The 19,894-nt window shown below is 43.5% G+C and overlaps 1 protein-coding gene across 4 annotated transcripts in view; it reads left to right on the top strand.

Annotated features, from left to right (window-relative positions):
• The first annotated feature begins 3,303 nt into the window (after nt 1-3,303).
• The window catches only part of KANK4 (KN motif and ankyrin repeat domains 4), a 53,101-nt gene continuing 36,510 nt past the window's right edge, over nt 3,304-19,894 (top strand). The window contains exon 1 of one of the 4 annotated variants that reach the window (XM_048497354.1): nt 3,304-3,375. The gene's annotated coding sequence lies outside the window, so the exon portion shown is untranslated. Of the gene's footprint in view, nt 3,376-3,814; nt 3,986-4,042; nt 4,104-19,894 lie in introns of those variants that run through there. The other 3 variants (XM_048497358.1, XM_048497353.1, XM_048497356.1) reach the window with 3 other exon arrangements.

Here is a 19,894-nt window from a genome sequence, read left to right on the forward strand (position 1 = left end):
TGAGGTCTTCATGTGAGAAGAATGGCAGGCTGGTACTTTATCTCGTAAATTAATCTATTTAAATACATGCCTACTGCCTGGCATTAAGACGGAACTATTAAAAAAACCCTTCTACTTTTACTTCATCTAGGTAGTCTACATTACATTACTTCAAAGTATATCACTAAAAACAACATTAGGTCACAATCACAGAGGAGAAATGGTTCTCAAAAAGTGGGTTGACCCCAGATTGAGTGATCATCAGTCTCCTAGTCATAAGAGGCATGGCCAGAAGGAGAAGAGGAGGAACAGGGTGAGTTGGGGTTAAGGCAAGTCTGGCAGGGTTTGCCACTACTAAATGTGTGAAATACAACAATATTTCTTATTTGAAAAATAAAAATATAAACTTATTCGGTGTTAACTGATGCAAAATGCTAATGGGTCCTGAAAAATACAGTGTGTATTATAGGTTCTACTTCAAAAAGTTCAACAACTTGTGCAGTAAAGACTTATTGGACAAGTCTCCTATGCTTCTGTATTTATCATATCTAGCAGAAAATACAGTATTATATTACTGGTATGAAGTACGAAGTTAAGGGACACAGAAAGACTCCTTATTAGAGAAAATGCCCCAGCGAATTTGGGAACATAAAAACAATAGAACATGTACTTCACTGCCAGTTTTACAAAAATAGATGTGTTAGTTATATTTCGCCCTGTTGTATAGGTTTCCAGGTCATACAGAACAATTTTATCTCTCCATGCTGCTTACAGATACCAATCCTGATATAACTTACAGTGTGGCCACATTCTGTGTAACAGTATTTGAAACACATGGTAAAATGATCTGTGCAACACAGTAGGTTTAGTGATCTGAGAGGTATCACTTTCAATTTAACACTTTCAGTATCTTCTTATACCTATCCTTGTTTAAGTTTTTATCCCCTTTTCTACTTATGTGTACTGTTTTAATATTTTCATACTTTGTATACTGTTCTGTATTTCATTTGTTTTATGCTGATCTATTACTGTAATGAAGATTTGAAAGTTATATAAAAAACTGAATAACTTTAACCAAATTGTTTTCTGGTATCTATCTGCTCATGGAAAACTGCATTAGAGCACTGAAGTTGAAAGTGACAAAGTTAACAGAATATTGTTCTAAGATCTTATCCAGAAACATATGGTACAACGTGGAATATACAAAATGGGAAAGGTGGTAAACTCTGAAACCAAAAGATGTGAAATAAGGGGTATTAAACCTTTTACTAGAAAAACAGACCCCTGTAAATTTCAAGTCTGCAAACACAAAATAGAGTGCACAAACGTCTTGGCTTTTATGTGAATTCCCCCAAATATGTCCACGCACCAATCCCACTGTTACTGAAAAGAATATGACTTTGGGGAACCATCTTTTGTGTTATTTGTAAAGCAGCATTGAGAAAGCCAACTCATTTAAGTCTGAATTTCCAAGGCCCAAGTCCAAAACTGTCAACTAGTTTATTTTACTGCTTGCTTTAAAAAACTGATACTCCTCATTTCTCCTTTAAAAGCCCTGAAGTCAGTTCTCCAGATGTAAGCCTTGATAGTAAATCAGTAAGTGTTTCATAGGTTACTCAAGTAAGGCACTGTTAACACATGTAGTCAAGGAAATGCATGTATTGTGTATACCTTCTTTTGCTGATGTGACCAACTTTGTGGTTTGACCCAAATTTACAATAGGATACTCTGATAATGAGATAGAAACCTCTCCTTCTAATCTAATGGAAGGGTCCTCAATCTTTCATAGCCTGTGGACACATTTGAAACAGCATGGTGGTCGCAGCAAGAAGGCGCAGCAACAAAATGACTGACACAAAATGGTCCCCACAGCTTTACCAACATTTTTTTAAAATCTGCACAGTCAATCAAATGTCCAATAGTCAATCAGAACCCTCGCTGGGCAAAAGCCCTATTTGGCTCCACCCTAAAAACATTTCATGGGCACCATCAGAACTATGTTGGGGATCCCTGTTCTTGTGCCTATCACTCCTATTCTATAGAAGCTTAGGTTCTACACTCAGCCAAGTGAGAGCCTGTGATGTGTGACATGGCATACATAAAAAGCAACAAGTGGACACAGCTTTAATAAGGATAAATCCTGAGCATCCAAAAAAATGAAATCAGAAATAAAGTTGATGGAAGAGAATAAAGAAAGCAATTAGACTGGAAAACTAGCACATGTAAGTAGGCCCACAAATGTAATTAGTGTAATAGTATCAGCATGACAAAATGCCGACCCCAACACCGTCAATGTTAAGCACTAACCGCACCATCAGAGTTGTAGCTTTGGCCTTCCATGGCCTTCAGAAGGGGGCAGAGGCAGAGCAAACCGCGCCCAGGGCGCGCATGCACCATGCGCCCCTGCTGCGGCTTTGCCCACCCCCACCCTGGAACGCTCCTGGAACTCCATGCCCCCTTGAGGGCCTGGCCACGCCTCTGCCACTGCTCTGCCCATGGCATTGTGCTCCCTGTCCCGTGGGCGCTACGCCACTGAAAGGGGGGTCACTCTGCTTAGGATGGCACTGCAAATGTTTCTAGCATCCACACAGGATGCAAAATGTGCCCCACATAAGGTGGGGGGGGGGGATACTAAAGGCCAAAGAGGCAGGAGCTTATAGCGACCTATCCAGATAGGTTCCAGGCAAATGTAGGATGTCAATAATCCAAAGGAAAGAGCAGCAGGGGCCAAACCTTGCTATAGTTCCAAAGCAGGTGGGCTACAGTTGTATGGCCATTGTGTATTCATAAGTGCTGCAAACACAGAGATATGCACGTTGGCAACAACTTCCATATAGGCGTTTTCTGTGCACTTTCCTTCAGCAGCCCCTTGCAGCTGCCATTTCTTCTGCATTTTTCATCTCACTACACCCCTGCAGAGCGTTTCAAGGACTCTTAGTAAAAAAAAAAGTTATTGCTGAAGCACTATAGCAATTAGCAATTTTTTTTAAAAAAAAGCACTGTAGAGCTGCACTAGTGATTGAAAGGGGGGAGGCATTAGCAAATGGCACCAGTGTGGATGGGATCTTCAGAAATGGGTTTCTTCCCACCTGGATGTCTTGCTGGAAAATGGATATCAGAATAGATAAGGAGCCCTGCTGGATCAGATCCGACAGAGCCAACATTTAGAAGTAAATCCTGCCTGGTCCCAACATGTGTGAACAGAATCTGCAAGTGTGCATTACCTTCTGAGCTGGAAGCTCCCTCCCTCCCACTCTGGAATCTCAGATGTGAGTGATCTGGAGATAGGCCCCCTGCCTGCCTATGCTCAAATGCACTCTTATTTTCTCCCATATTCCAGGAATGAATCCAGATCTACAGAAGAGGTTCCAGGGGTGAGTGTTGCGTCAAATCAAGGTCAGAAACTTATCCACAACTGTTTATGGTTTATGGATTTTGTAGTGTGTGTACGTTACGCATATTATAGTTTACTGAGATAAATTACCTACAAACGGTACGACACACTCCACAACGAGAGGGAGAAAGGAAGGAAGGAACGAGTCTGATGAAAAGCCGATGAGACTCAGACTATCCCTCTTGGAACTGGATCCTCAACCACGATTACTCGGAAGTTCATCCCACTAGTTTTTGTGCTCCGCGGTAAATCTGCACACAGATAAGACCGCAGCCTCCAAGCGCAAGTATCAGATCCAGGCACGGGCACGTTATTCCGCCTTGCCCGTTTGCCTTGAATGTAAGCAAAAGAGGTGGCTCTTTGCCCACCCGCCGGAGGAGGAGTGGAGAGGAGAGGGGAGGGGGATCCCTTCGCAACGCCAGAGCATTGTGGGCAGACTTTTCCCTGCAGCGAGCGAAAAGCCTCATAAACTCGGCTTAGGAGCCGGGCTCCAGAGAGCGCTGTGTTGCCGGCCGAGGGCGGGGAGCTGCGGGCGCCGCAGCCACTGGACCAAGCGAGGGGCGGACACTGATGGGCTGGCGCCAGCTGGGGACCTGCAGCCACGGGGCCCAGGTAAAGACGCTCGGCTTCTTTGTGCGTCGCCGCAGCGCCGACTCTTGCAAGCAGAGGGACCTTTGAGCCCAGGAACCTGGCTGGATCTCCGGGGCTCGGTCCCGCCGCCACGGGGCAGGTCGGTTTGGGGAACGGGACCAGGAGAGGAGTGAAGGCGGCCAAGGGTGGGCTGGGGGGCGTTGGCGGGACGGACCTTGCTTCGCTGCGGGGAAATGGGAAGCAGGCACTCTGCTGTCCCGGGCAGCGAGATCCGTCGTGGCTGCTGGCGTGCATGAGGTGGCTGCCCTCTGCTGGGTCCTGGGCAATCTGTTTCTGCCCTATTGAACTTCAAGGGCACGAGAAGCCCCAGTGCCTTGCGAAGCCAGCTGGGTCGGTGCCTGCCATGGGAAGCCGGTCGTTTTGGGGAGTGCTGAGTGAACCGGATCCCCCAGTTGTCAGTGGATTGCAGGCCCCATACCGAGTGATTCGACTCGGTGTGCCCTCCTTCTGTTTTCCTGGCCTTTAAATTACCTCGGTTTTCCAGGAAGATTTCTGTTCTGCAAAATGATAACGAAGAAGATGACCGTGTCTCTGAACAAGTCCGGAGTGCCTAACTTTCAGCAAGGCCAACTAACTGCCCAGTTAGGATTTGTATCTTTAAAGCCCCTGGTTATGGAGGAAAGGGAAGGTTTCTGTGAATGATGTGAAAGGAGGTGTTGGGAACCTGACAAAATGTCTTTAAATGATCTCTCTTTTTTAATTGTGGAAGGGGATAGTGAAGAATTCTGGGTTCACATCATGCCTAAAGTGAAATAAACTGTACAACTGGCAACTTTGTTTTGAGACCAAATTGCTGACATTGCTGTATTTTTCTTCCTGTTTGTGATTTTGTAGTACTGGTTTTGTATGATTTGGCTCATGCTTGCAAAGTAAATATCCAGGAACCATCAGTTAGGAGTCAGGCACACCTCTAGAAACATCAGCCCAACCCTCTTGATAGTTGTCCAGCATGTAATACTTTGATTTATAGACCAACTATTTCCATGTCAGAGGGTGGGTTAAATTCTTATGAATGTCCACAGAGCAACTATTTCCATGTCAGAGGGCAGGTTAAATTCTTATGCATGTTCAAAGAGCAGATTAATCTCAAGGGATTTCCAGTTCCTAACTTTGTCTCAGTTCTCCATACTCAAGGGTTTCCTTGCCCAGATGTTAGTTTCTGGGAGCAGTGGCAATTCCGTAAGGCAAGAAACAAGAAATAGGCAGTGTGCTGTTTGGTAGGGCTTGGGGAAGGCATACATCTGTTGAGAGAAAAACAAATAAAATAGGAAGGGGGGTGTTTCAGAATAACTGGGCATTGCTGCAGGAGGTGACCTCTTGGATAGTAGAGAAGTGTTTTTAACAAGTCAATATTTATTGCCACCATGCACAGTCATGGTGTGTCTTGTCAAGGATACGCAGTTGCACAAAATTGCACACAATAGGTCCTTAGCAATGGTGTTACTGACGAAAAGAAGAATCTAATTTCACAAGCCTTCTGACTGCAGTGAGAATAGGAATGTAGCAAAATGGTGTTGACATTTTAATTGTCCCATGGAACTTAATCTAACTCTGCAAATATGTTTACCTGAAATAAGATCACAACTGGTATTTTGCTATGACATCAAACAACAGCTTTGACCCTTTAGGGCAACTGGTTTGCCATTGTGTGAAATGGGACGCTGGACTCCATGGAACATTGGCCTGATCTAGCAGGGCTTTTCTTATCTTGTGCATCAGGAGCAAGTGAAGAGGTTGATATCTAGGGAAAAATATACATTATGGCCGTCCTCAAAAGAAACAGCTCAATATTCTCACCTAGAAATATTTAGCAATGTTAAAATACAAGATTAGGTGTTGTTGCACTGTTAACTTCGCTAGAAAGTGTTATCTAGTGAAGTGGATGCAGTGGAACCAGGAACTCATAGTGTGGTGCCATCATATGCTCCTTTTTGTTTTACAAAGCATTATGGAGGAGGAAGGAGGAAATGTGAACACGCAAAGAGCCCTGCTAGATCCATGTGGCCCAGTCTCATGTCTCCCACATGAGGGTCAACTAGTTCCATTGAAGGTGAGCAACAGGGCCTAGAGGTCTAGGCCTTCACCAGATGTTGCTTTCTGGCAAGGGTATTGAAAAGTTTACTGTCTGTGAATGTGAAGGCTCCCTTTACTCATCATGGCTAGTAGCTTCTGATAGACCCAATCTCTGTGAATCTGCCTTATCTCCTTTTAAAGCTTCCTTTTCCTGTCGCCATCACTACATCCCAACAACCTGCTACCACTCCAGCTTTGGACGATTCTTCATATGAAAGGATATTGTTCAGTCATCCACAAAAGGGGTCCTATCTAAGAGATCTTCTCTCTCTTCTTCAGTCTGATGCTTTCCAAGTACAAGACCTCAATATCCATTATAGCAGAGAAGCTGTGCTATAATGGCACTGTTCTAGTAGGACCTACAATAATGGCAGGAATGGCACTGTTCTAGTAGGGCCTACAAGTCTCATCCACTTACCTCTCTCTCTCTCTCTCTCTCTCTCTCTCTCTCTCTCTCTCTCTCTCTCTCTCTCTCTCTCTCTCTCTCTCTCTCTCTCTCTCTCTCCTTCAGCTTTTTCATGTTGACAACACTAGCCTCAAGGGACCGAATCTGCTCCTTGAGGGTCAGGAACATGTAGTGAGCACATACCCACAATTTCCACCCACTTGGCATATTTCCATCATACATGTGTATGATTTCCATCATGTGTACAATTTGTGTACAACATGTGTACAAAATGTGTACAATTTCCATCATACATGTGTACCTCCCTGCAAAATACTAACCTACTCTCCACTCCTCTATTGGCTTTTTCCCTTCATAACTGGATTGGTGTTTTACAGTTGAAATTACCTGAATCTGTCATAGTTTCCATAGCAGAAGGGGCAATATGGTATACTGCTTTGCTTGATGATACAGAACTTTAATGTCTTTTATCTGGGAAACTCTGACTGAAGCAATGCCCTCTTGCCTCCCCCTGAACTCCCATGCTCAATTCCCCTAGAAGTCTGCTTTCAAAAGCCATGGGATGCTAGTCTCCGGGAAACCAGTGTGCCACCTTATAGAGCCTGACCTCTAAGGAGTTATTGCTGTGAGCTGTGGCTCCATTTCCAGGAATTGGGCCATAGTAGTAGCTGACTTACCTCACTAAGCAGAAACCCCTCTTAGGAGGACCATATGGAGCCACTGTTTTTCAGGGAGGCTATGTGGTGACCACAATGTGTAGTTTCTGCTGGGGTGGGCCAGGCCAGAGACACAATGACCTGTTTACTAGAGCATTTGAAGACTTGATTGTTGTGATTTTGATTGAGCTGTTTAAAGTCTTTGTGGGTTACATGCAGTGGTGGGATTCAACAGGTTCGCACCACTTTGGCAGAACTGGTTGTTAAAATGGTGCTTATAAACAACCAGTTGTTAAATTATTTGAATCCCACCACCAGAACCAGTTGTTAAATCATTTGAATCCCACCACTGGTTACATGTGTGTGTTTTGTTGTTTTCTGTGATATATTGAAGTTCCACATGTGAGTTATGCTCTTCAGAGAGCAATCCCAATCAATGCTACTCACAACTCTACTCATATCTATTCAGTAGGGCTTACTCCCGGTAAAGTGTTCTTAGGGATACCCTGTCAGTTAGGCTTCTCTGTGTGGTGCCACCTCTTAAGACTGTATAGCAACAGCTAATTATAAGCTTTCTCTGTGACTAGCCTCCGGAATTGCCTACTAGAGTTTGTACCAAAAGTGTCCTCCTTGGCTACCTTTAGGAAAGCTTCCAAGACAGTTCCAATCCAGAGGGAATTTGAGGAGGATGGAGTTGCTGATTTTGTTCCATGTTTTTCAATTTAATTATTTTTGTCTATTATTTTATTTGGTAATGGGACTTTCTTTCTTTATTCAGTCAGTCAGTCAGTCCTGAAAATTTTAGTTGCATTTTCTACCTGCCGAGTCCAAGGAAATAAGGTGGAATATTACATTTAAAAATAAATAGATAAATAGAACTTTACGCTGAAAGGAAATTTGAGAGAATTGAGCCAAAATGGGCTCATCTATGAATACTGGCCAGGACCATCTCCTGTAAAACCTGAGTCAACATACTTCAGTTTTTTCTCCATATTCCTCAAAATATAATTGCCAAGTAATTTTTAGCTTTATGTCTGACTGCAGTATTCTATTCATAAATAAAGAGGCTTTCACTGTCATTCATTGCTCTGAAAATACAACATGTAAAAACAGACATAACTGTATTATCGTTGTTGTTTTTTCATTTTCCATTCGTAGTTTATGAAGGAAAACAGTTTGGTTAGATTACAGAGGGGGTTATTTTTTAATCTCAGGGTTGAGTTCAGAAAGTATTTGGATGGGAGACCTCAAAGGAATACAAGGGTCATGATGTGGCAGCAGGCAATGGCAAAACACCTCTGAACATCTCTTGCCTTGAAAACCCCACCAGGGGTCACCATAAGTGAGGATATGTATGTGAACAAACAAACAAATAAACTGGAGTACATGAAGTCTCAACTGGATCACTTCTTTCTGAAGAGTTCATCATTGCAAATGAATGTTTTACCTCCCACAGTCCCAGGACTCTGAAGGCCAGTTCAGCCAAAATGCTTAGGTGTGGTTTTCTGTCAAGCAAGGGAATCATTAAGAGAGACCTAATTTTAAAGCTTTATTGCCAGTATAATTCTTGGCCATGGGGGAAGAGACTTGTACCAGGATAGAACTGATATTTTAAAATCACTGCATGACACAATAATTTTTGTGATGCTTCTTCTTCTTTTTTTGGCCAGTAAGACACATTATGATAAAGTATAAGAAATTTTCTACTGCAAGTTGCAGATATCATTTGGCATCTTAACAAAATATAGTTCTAAACAGAGCTGTTTCCTTCAAAGTCTATTGAAGCCTTACAGCCCAATCCAGAGAGGCCTCCGCTTTACCCACTCCACACAGCTTTCCCAGACCATGGGAAGTCCAAAAAGTAATAAAAATAAAAACTCCAATGAATCCCCCATGAAGGAGAGTAGAGATACACCACAAAAATTGTGACATATCTCCACCGTCACACAGGGGCTGGCAAAGGCGGAGCGAGGGGAAACTCTGCTCAGGGCACATGTGCGCCCTGAACCCCTGCTGCAGCGCCACCCGTCACACCACCAGGGCGTCATGCCCCCTCCCTGCCCCATGGGCACTACACCACTGGGGGCTGGCCAGGCACTGGAGGACAACTAAAGTTGGCTCAGCCCCTTGGCCCATTCCTGGAATGCCCCAGGCCATGCTGGCCAATGTTTGTACCAGCAGTTCTGGGTAACAAAGGCAGCTTCTGGGTCCCATCCCACTGGCACATTTGTCCCTTGTGCTGGTGAGGTGGACACCCATGCCAGAACTGGACTGTGCTGGTTCCAGAGAGGGATCCCCCTCCAGACTGGGCTGTTAGAAAGGGATATTTTTGTTTTTTTGCCATCAAGTCACATCTGACTTATGGTGACCTCTAGTGGGGTTTTCAAGGCAAGAGATGTTTAGAGGTGGTTTGCCATTGCCTGCTGCCACATCATGATCCTTGTATTCCTTGGAGGTCTCCCTTTCTGGGCTCAACCCTACTTAGCATCTAAGATCTAACAAGATCTGACTATCCTGAGCTATTCAGGCCAGGGTAGGATATGTTTAGGTCTGGTCAGCAATGTTTTGTCACTTTTTGATATTAGTTGGTTTTACATGCTTTAGTATCTTGGTGGGTTTTTTTGTTTTTGTTTTGCTGTTTTTGGGATTGCAGGACAAATGGGTTGATAAAGAATAAGGAAACTTTGCTCTTCTGAATTGGCAGTTTACACTTAGCAGAGCAGAATATATGCTGCTTCCATCCCAGCCCAATTGGGCTATTAATCATTACACAGCAAATAGGACAAGCTAAAAGATCAGGTACTTAATTCTGGTCACAAACTAGTCTGAAACTGATCACATTGGCTTAAATGGAGCAATTCTAATGTTAGAACGCAGAGAGCAGAAAAGGTGGATGCACTCCAGCTTTTAATAGAGGTAACAAAATGCATCTATGTTAAATCAACAACAAGGAAAACCCTCTTTTCCACTTTGAAGATGTGGACACTGTTTTAAAGATAGTGTCGACCTTGACTCTAGACTACAATGCAGCCTATTTCAGGTCACAGATGACTTCTACTTTTTAACAGCTAAGTTGAAAGGAAAAGATTGGCCAGTTCTTATCACTAGCAGCAAGGAGAAATGAAAGGGCCTCACCAGTCATGGTACTTGCCTTATTTTTTTAAAATCTCCAGTCCTTATCACTTCCATCTTGGACAAGTCAAGGTGCCCACTCCCTTTCTTCTAAAGCTTTAAGATCTAGGACCTTAAAATAGCAGTGAGAGAAGGACAATGTTATGAGAGAAGCAATATCTGCCAAACATCTTCTTTCTCCAAAAAAAGTAGGAGCCTGCTTCCCCCCCCCCCCAAAAAAACCCCAGACATCTCTGGGTTGATGGGGGCAGAAGCCTTATAGAGTCATATCTACCATATGTATTCAGTTCCCAGCCCTGCTGGGTATCCAAGCAATTATGTTACCATGTCCTACAGCTACATATAACCAGCTCTCTGCATAAATGTAGTAGTGTTATGTTTCCTGCCATGCAGCCTTGGTTGAATTTCCAAGTACTTGGCAAAGTGGCATCAGTGTTTGTGTTTGTCTAAAAGAAGCACTTGATTAGCTGTCACCATATATGATATTTTTTCAATACATCCATGCACACGTTAATTAGTCACTTCAGGGTTGCATATAGCCACCATTCCCCAGTTGTCTGTAATGTGAAAGTTCTGCTGTACGATCAATGCAATTTGGACAAAATGGTATTGATACTACTTTTATTAAAAAATAACTTTATTAATATTTAGTGAGTGGACCTTAGCAGGCGATGTTGGTATGATTTTTAGCTGTACATTGTTAACCTATAAGCCAGTTTTGGCGCCTTGCTTTTTGTCTGACATCCAAGTTTTTGTTCCACAGAAGTCAATGGCAGCTTTGTCACTGACTTTAGTGGGTTAATAATTTACCCTTCAGAAAATGTCCTGCCTGTGCCATCTGTCAGGAGATGTGAAAAGGGGGGGGGGGGCGCAATGGAACAGATACATAATTGTTAAACTGTATATTAATGGGGACTTGCTTAGGGAAAATACCTTTTTTCATAACTTGCATGAATAATCCCTACCCCCAATATCTGGGAATGGACACATGTCTGACAATTGGCCTGCCCAACAGACACTCAGATAAAGCATTTTCTATGAGAGGAAATTAACATTTTAATCAAAATGTATATCCATTATTGCCACCTTGCAAAACCTATGTATTTGTTTATTTAAAATATTTCTATGCCACCTTTCCACCCAAACAAGGTCCTCAAGATGGCAATCACCAAAATATTTAAGCATTTCAACGTTAGCATATCCAAACAGTATTAAAACAGGATTTAAAATATGCTTGTATAAAATATTTAAACCGATAAATCATATAAATACACATAGCAATGTAACCCAGACCTATAAGAGCTAGTGAGGGAATGCCAAACAAAACAAAAAAAGTTTCCACCCATTGATGGAAGACCATGATAGAAGGAGGAAGATGAATCTCCCTGGGGAGGAAATCACAACAATCTAGTCTTCAAATGCTGTATTAAACAGGTCATCACGTGCCCTCTCCTAGCAAAAATTACACATTGTGGCCGCCACATAGCTTCCATGAAAAACATTTGGTACCACATCTGAGATGGCTCATTTTTGGGTTGCCATCTGTCTAGCCTCAGATGGCCAGGGATCCCAAAGCAGGACATCCAAAAATGTCACCAGTTTATTCAGTAAGAGGCCTGGGTTGAGCAACATATCAAATTACAAACATGATCTAGGGACAGGGACGTAAGAAAATGGGGGGGGGGTCCTCAGTTTCAAACCCCTCCCATTACATGTCTGGCTTGCTTGAAACGATGCATGGAATGGAACAGCCGGAAAGCCCTCAGTCACTGAACCCACCTCATAAAAAAATCTATACCTACGTCACTGTCTAGGGGAGGCAAACGGGAGCAGGTGCCCTGGGGAGTGGTAAGAGAGGGAGCAGGGACAGGAGGTAGGAGAGGCTGAATTGCCCAGCAGAAATGGCTCATTCTGCAGTATGTGCACCCCCATCCCCCCAATTAGGCTGCTCCTAGGATGTGGGGGAGACTCAGTTACAGGGAAGAGATGGCTTGTTCTGCAGCATACCCCTGATTAGACTGTACAGAATAGATGGCTCATTCTGCACAGAATAGATGGCTCATTCTGCAGCACATGCATCGCATTCACCTGATTAGGCTGCTGCTAAGAGGTGCGGCGGGGGGGAGTAGGGAGAGGGAGACTCTGGACCTCAGAGGGGAGTCTCAGTCCTTGGTAAGGCAGAAGCTATGTCCATTGGTTGGGCAAGACTATGGTGAATGAAAAAGAGGGGGAGCTGAAAGTTCATAAGGAGTTGTTCAAAGATGTCAAGTTCAATGCAGTGGGGGACATAGAGCCCCAGGTAGCCTTGCTTGCAAGAGCAGAGAATGCCTCAGTCACTGGCATAATGCCCATTGGGCAAGGTGGGCAGCTGCCCATGGCATCACCTTGTGGGGGGCATCAAAATGCTGGGTTCGTTTTTGGGTATTTTTAGTGGTTTTCCATTTTTGGCCTGCAGGGGGCGCAGTTTTTAGGCTAGTGGTACCAAAATTTCAGCGTATCATCAGGAGACTGTCCTTATGCTACCCCCCAAGTTTGGTGAGGTTTGGTTCAGGGAGTCCAAAGTTATGGACTCCCAAAAGGGATGCCCCTATCCCCCATTGTTTCCAATGGGAGCTAATAGAAAATGGGGGCTACAGTTTTGAGGGTCCATAACTTTGGTCCCCTTGAACCAAACTGCACCAAACCTGGGGGGTATCATTAGGGCAGTCTCCTAATGAGAGCCTGAAAGTTTTGAGACTGTGCCTTCAGAAATGTGCCCCCTGAAGTTTGTAATTCCCATTGATATAATGCAGAAAACTCAATGCAGAACAAAGATTCTTGGGCAAATTTTGGGATGTTCTTGCAGGGAGGGCATTCTTGTATGTATCAGCACCAAAATTTCAGGGTATCATCTGGAGACTGTCATGATGGCACCCCCAAGGTTTGGTGCAGTTTGGTTCAGGGGGTCCAAAGTTATGGACCCTCAAAAGGGTAGCCACCATCTCCTTAGCAAAGAATAGGGGATGGGGCACCCCCTTTGAGGGTCCATAACTTTGGACCCCCTAAACCAAACTGCGCCAAACTTGGGGGGGGGGTCCCATCAGGACAGTTTCCAGATGATACCCTGACATTTTGGTGCTGATACATCCAAAAATGCGCCCCCTTTAGGAACATCCCAGAAATTTGCCCAAGAATCTTTGTTCTGCATTAAGTTTTCTGTATTGCTGTCAATGGGAGATCTGGTAAATGTAAAGGAGTAAGATTCACATACTTGGATCTGATTTCCTTGAATCTGAGACAGTGTAGTAATTGGTGGGCCAGAGATTCAACTGAGCCATCATTACATGGGCACAATCTTTTAGCCTTTTCTTGTTTATTAAATCTGCCATGTAACAAGGCAGAAGGCATAACATTAAACCGGGCGAGCATTATGGCTCTCCTTTGAGCAGGGTTTATTAAGCAATACAGGTAGTGTGCCAAGTGGCCCTGTTCAAACTCTCTATCCAGTCATTAACCTTTTAATTTTCTATAAGCTTCTGAATAGGACAAAGGGCAAAGTGAATCCACTGACAGTCCAATAGAGGCCATTTTTTCTTCAATTATGGAAAACCAGGGGTTGGAATGGGTGTCAGAGAGCAGACGGTGGACCAGGGAATTACAGTCCGAGAGAAAATGAATTTGCAGCCAGAATCTAAAAGCCCTCAGCCAAGCGGCTGATTCCAAGGAGTTTTGACCTAACTCCAGACAAAGGGCTGCATAGGGCATGCAACTTGGGGATTAGCTTCCATTGGAAACAATGGGGGATGGGGCACCCCATTTGGGAGTCCATAACTTTGGACTCCTTGAACCAAACCTCACCAAACTTGGGAGGGAGCATAAGGACAGTCTCCTGATGATACACTGAAATTTTGTGCTGATATGTCTAAAAATGCACCCCCTGCACGCACCAATGTCCTGGTGCAAAAAAAAATTTGGTCGTGGTGGAGTGGCCGCCCATGGGGGGGGGGGGGCATCCAACTCAGGTTTTGCCCTGGGCTACAGTTTGCCTTGTTACGCCCCTGGCCTCAGTCAAAGGAAAGAGGGAGATTAGCAAGGCCAAGGGAATGAAAGTTACTTCAGCACAAGCCAATGCTTGAACAACAGCATCTGCAATATAGCAGAGAATCAGACTGCTCTGGAAGCACCCAAAGGATGCAGTGACAAATTGAAGTTTTAAAAATTTTAGTGGAGTCAGAAAATTGGCCTCAATTTTCAGGGCTGATTCAATCATGGTTAGTTTCAAGCTCTCAACCTGAGACATGTTAATGTTGATAAAATACAGGGTAGCCATCTTTTGGCAAGCAAAGAGGTTTTGAATGATCAGTACATTCTTGTACATTCAAATGTTAAAAAATAGTTTTGAAGATGTTTTTACCATACTTTAGCAGCATCAATATATGATACTGTTAAAAAATCTGTGCTTGGTTTTAAATTACAGGTATAGTGCTGTGCGAAAGGATACCATGTCTGATTTAATAGACTTCAGATAGATTATATGGAATCCAATTGTTTTTGTTGTTCTTTAAACAAGAATCGTGATTCCTCTTTAACCTAAAAATAAGCCTATCAGTGAGATAATGCTGTGGTCTGTTATGTGTTTAGATTACTGGACATCTGTAACTTCAGCATAGGTGTTTCATGAGTAACAGTAACTTTCTATATGCAGAACTTCAGCTTCAACACTCATACTTTCTGATAGTTGACATTTCCGTGGCCCATTACACATGGAATGCTTACCTTGGGACTGTTCTCTGCACTGTGGGCTTGCATTTCTATGTTTACATGTGAGGAGGCAGCCCGGTGATTGTGGCGTAGCTGCTTGCTGAAGCCTCAAACAGGCTCTGGTTCTTCCGGTTCTTCCGATTCTCCACCCATCAACAACTTTAAAGGCACAGATTTCATCACATCCCAAAAAGAAACCTTGCTTCTACTGCTCCTTCAAAAGCCCTCTTGGTTTTTATTTCCAGGAGATGCTCAGATCTCCCCTGGAGGTTGGCATTCCTATTTCTAGACATTGGGCTGCTGCCCTCTTGCTGCCCTTGGTGAGGTCCCCTTGGCCCCAGCATCTATGCCCAGACTCCTGGTTGGGGAAGGTGTATATGCGAAGTAAATGACTCAGGAGTTGGCAGGATCTCAGCCACATGTGAGGCTGGGCCAGCATTGCAAGATGCCTTCACCCTCTGTATGCAAAGGAGGCTTCTGCCAGCTGCCCTCATTCCCTAGTCGCCTGTGCTTGCCAGTGGGGTACTGACCCTTGGAGGACACCCCCCCCCCCATTGCACGTCTGCAAAAGCTACTGGGCACCTGGCAGATTTGGGGCACAGAGTTGCTGACACTTATCATGTAACCCACCCCCTTCCCTCCTTCCTTCTCTCTGTGTTATGCAAAAGAGGGAAGTCCTCTAACGTGGCAGCTGCAATTCATGAACGGCTCAACGGTTTGGATCGCATGAAGGAGGGTCAGGAAGAATGAGATTTGGAAATAGATCTATTGATATGTACACTTATGTGCACTTAGAGAAGCAAGAAGAAGCCAGCATCATGGGGGGTGGGGAGGTGAAGGAGAAGGCACGCAAAGTGGTGCAAAGGAGTGGGAAGGCTGGCTGTGGGTGGAGGGAATATGTCCAGGGCAAAGCTGTGCTCACTGATAATCTCCCTGCTCTGAGAGTGAAGCAAAAATTATGTTCATGGTAGAAGTAGTCTCGCTTATTGTGGGTGTATAGAAAGTGAAAGCAGGGCTCCAGGAAATAGGTCCATACAAGAAATCTTGCAGCTGCTGTCATTTGCTCCTGCCATGCAGCAAACACCTTTTGTGCAATTTGCCAGTGAAACAGCTGAGCATGAGTTCTCTGCTGTTGAATAGACTGGAGAAGGTTCTTTTCTTGGGCTAAGCCTGTGTTGCGTTCCCTTGAAAACAATCTCCCAACTTCATTTTATCCCATCCTTTATTTTTACTCTTGTAACCCCAGAAATTTCTGTGAATTTAGAAAAGTATAACTGTTTAGGATTGGATGGATAATTACTGAAGACAATGCAGCTTTTCACTGACTGTGGTGTTAGACAGCAGTTTTAAAGTTTTATCAGGCTGTTTTCTGCTCAATCTAATCATGATCTCGGGCCTTTTCTGCTAAATGAAAATCCGTTTTAGTCCCAGTGTGGAATTTTGTATCATTTAATTTCATCCCTGCACAACTATTTTCTCTCCCTCTGTTTCACCTGACAGATTGAAAACCCATTATATGCGTTTCTAGGTCTCCAAACAGAAATGAAAGTGGGTACAACAAATATTCCCTAAGAGTCTACATTTAAATTTTATTATGTTTCTGTTGCCAGCAGTTTTGCTTGGCTGCTATTTGATCAGTTGGACCACCAACCTAGAAAAATTCTTTAGACATCCTTTAAATAGGAAATGCTAGGTCACAACTGCATAGCTGACACAAGAATGTGATATAGATGCTAATTTATGACTCTAAGATGGTTTATCATAGTGGACACCATAGGATGCTCACCTAGCTGGTTTCCACATGGAAGGGAGTTTTCAGTTCTCACAAAAGTTTATGGATCCTGGTTCTAAAATGAATTTTTGAATCCTATGTGGGAGAGGCATGTCTAAATTCAGATTGAGTATATGTCTGATTGTGTGTATGTCTTTCTGGTTAGAATATAGTTGCCAAGACTGATTGTAAATGTCACAGGTTTCGGCTGTTGGCTGTTGTGCTTTGAAGAGAGCACATCTACAATCATAAAGAACAAATGGGACCCACAACAAAGTACTGTGGACTGTTCTGAGCAGACTCCATAACTCCATCCATAGTCTACATTTTCCAGTATCTGGGCTTAAAAAGGTTGTTTGCTGATTCTCCAGTGACCTGCACTTTTATCCCTAAAGGTTGGTAAATTCAGCTCTAAAGAGAATTTATCTTACGAAGCATGACCTTCTGTTTCTAGCCCCATAAGGAGTTTGCCTCAAAGAATTAAGAGATCGGTCCTTCCTTCCCTTAAATGAATGTATGTATGTTAAGTTCCATCAATCTCTTCCTGATTTCTTGGTTGCCATCTCCCTTGTGGTTGATGGTGGGGCAAAGGAATGATTTTGATGTTTCATAGTCATACTTGAAATTCTGTGATTCCCCCAGTAGTCATCATTTTTGTATGCTTGAAGTTCAACTGTAGGCCTGCTTTGGCACTTTCTGCTTTAACTTTCACCAGTAGTCATTTCAGGTCTTCATTATTTTCTGCCAGTAATGTGGTAACATTGGCATATCTCCCATTGTAAATGTTCCTTCCTCCAATTTTCACTCCATCTTCATTGACATCTAATCTAGTTTCTTGTGATATGTTCTGCATATAGATTGAAGTGGTAGGATAAAATAAAATACATCCTTATCTGACTTGTATACCAATTGGAAATCTGTTTCTCCATATTCTTTCTAACTATAGCCTCTTGTCCAGAGTATAGGTTGCACATCAAAACAATCAGATGCTGTGGCACACCTGTTTGCTTCAAAACAAGCCATAGCTTTTCATAATCTACAGTCAAAACCTTCGGTATAATATATGAAATACAAGTTGATTTTTTTCTGAAATGTTCTTGTATGCTCCAATATCCAACGTAAATTTGCAATATGATCTCTAGTGCCTCTTCCTTTTCTGAATCCAGCTTGAACACCAGGCATTTCTTCTTCCATATCTAGTAACAGCCTTTGTTGTACATTTTTGAGCATCATTTTACTCAGGTAAGAAATTAATGTGGTGGTTTGATAGTTCTGGCCATCTTTAACGATCTTTAAGGGAGCAGCAGTGGCGTAGGAGGTTAAGAGCTCGTGTATCTAATCTGGAGGAACCGGGTTTGATTCCCAGCTCTGCCGCCTGAGCTGTGGAGGCTTATCTGGGGAATTCAGATTAGCCTGTGCACTCCCACACACGCCAGCTGGGTGACCTTGGGCTAGTCACAGCTTCTCGGAGCTCTCTCAGCCCCACCTACCTCACAGGGTGTTTGTTGTGAGGGGGGAAGGGCAAGGAGATTGTCAGCCCCTTTGAGTCTCCTACAGGAGAGAAAGGGGGGATATAAATCCAAACTCTTCTTCTTCTTCTTCTTTTTGGGGAATTGGAACATAAATTCACCATTTCCAGTCTGTGGGTGTTATTTTCTTTTCCATTTTTGTTGACATATTCTTATTAGATTTTGATGGACTCAGGCTTGGAATAGCTCTATTTATAGCCCATCTGCTCCTGGTGAACGTATGGCCTCACAATGCCTTTCCTTAGTGTGACTGAATCAATATGGGGCCTGAAGCTGGGGTTGCAACTTTTGAGTTGGGAAACTCCTGGAGATTTTGGGGTAGAACCTGAGGAGAACAAGTTTTGGGGAGGAAAGGACCTCTACAGGGTATAATTCCATAGGGTCTACCTTCACCAAAGCAGCAATTTTTTCTCAAAGAAACTGATCTGTAAAGTCTGCAGATCTGTTGTAAGTCTGGGAAATCTCCAGGCCCTACCTGGAGCTTGACAGTTTTGTCATCTAAGACGCAGGGGAAATAAAAATAAAAAGTTGAAATTAGGAAATGCTGTAGGAAACAAAATTAACAGCACAATCCTAAAGGCAGGGACAAATTGGCTCAGGGAGCCCACTGGCTCACCAATGTCACACCAATCTGGCTCAACAAATGTCACGCCCAATGTCACACCAATCTTTAAGAAAGGATCTAGGGGGGACCCAGGAAATTACAGGCCAGTCAGTTTGACATCTGTTCCTGGTAAATTAGTAGAATCTATAATTAAAGATAAAATTATAAAACATGTAGAAAAGCAAGACCTGCTGAGGAAGAGTCAGCATGGCTTTTGCAGAGGCAAGTCCTGCCTTACAAACTTACTAGAGTTCTTTGAGGGTGTAAACAGGCATGTGGATAAGGGGGAACCAGTGGGCATAGTCCACTTGGATTTCCAGAAGGCTTTTGACAAAGTTCCTCACCAGAGACTATTGAGAAAACTCAGCAATGAAGGAATAAGAGGGGAAGTCCTCCTATAAATTAAAAAACTGGTTGGAGAAACAGGGAAGCAAAGGGTGAGTGTAAATGGGAAGTTCTCACAATGGAGAGAGTGGTGTCCCCCAAGGATCCGGGCTTTGGGACCAGTGCTCTTAAAACTTATTCATAAAATGGACCACTGGAAGTAGGGGTGGGTGAGTTAATGGTGGTGGCTAAGTTTGCAGATGATACCCAAATTATGTAGGGTGGTGAGAACCCATAAAAGATTGCAAAAAAAGAGCTCCAAGCGGATCCTTGATAATTAAATTAGGTGAGTGGGCTAAGAAATGGCAAATGCAGTTCAATGCTTAGCAAAATGTAAGAGTGATGCACATAGGGGCAAAAAATCCAAACTTCACATACACGCTTACAGGGGTCCAGTGTGCTATCCAGGGGTCACAGACCAGGAAAGGGATTTGGGCGTCTTAGTTGATAGTTCCATGGGAATGTCAACTCAATGCATGGCAGCTGTGAAAAAGGCAAACTCTATGCTGGGGATAACTAAAAAAGGAATTGATAATAAAACTGCAAAGATTGTCATGCCCTTATATAAAACAGTG

Source organism: Sphaerodactylus townsendi, linkage group LG05, assembly GCF_021028975.2.
Source record: "Sphaerodactylus townsendi isolate TG3544 linkage group LG05, MPM_Stown_v2.3, whole genome shotgun sequence".
Taxonomy (NCBI): domain Eukaryota; kingdom Metazoa; phylum Chordata; class Lepidosauria; order Squamata; family Sphaerodactylidae; genus Sphaerodactylus; species Sphaerodactylus townsendi.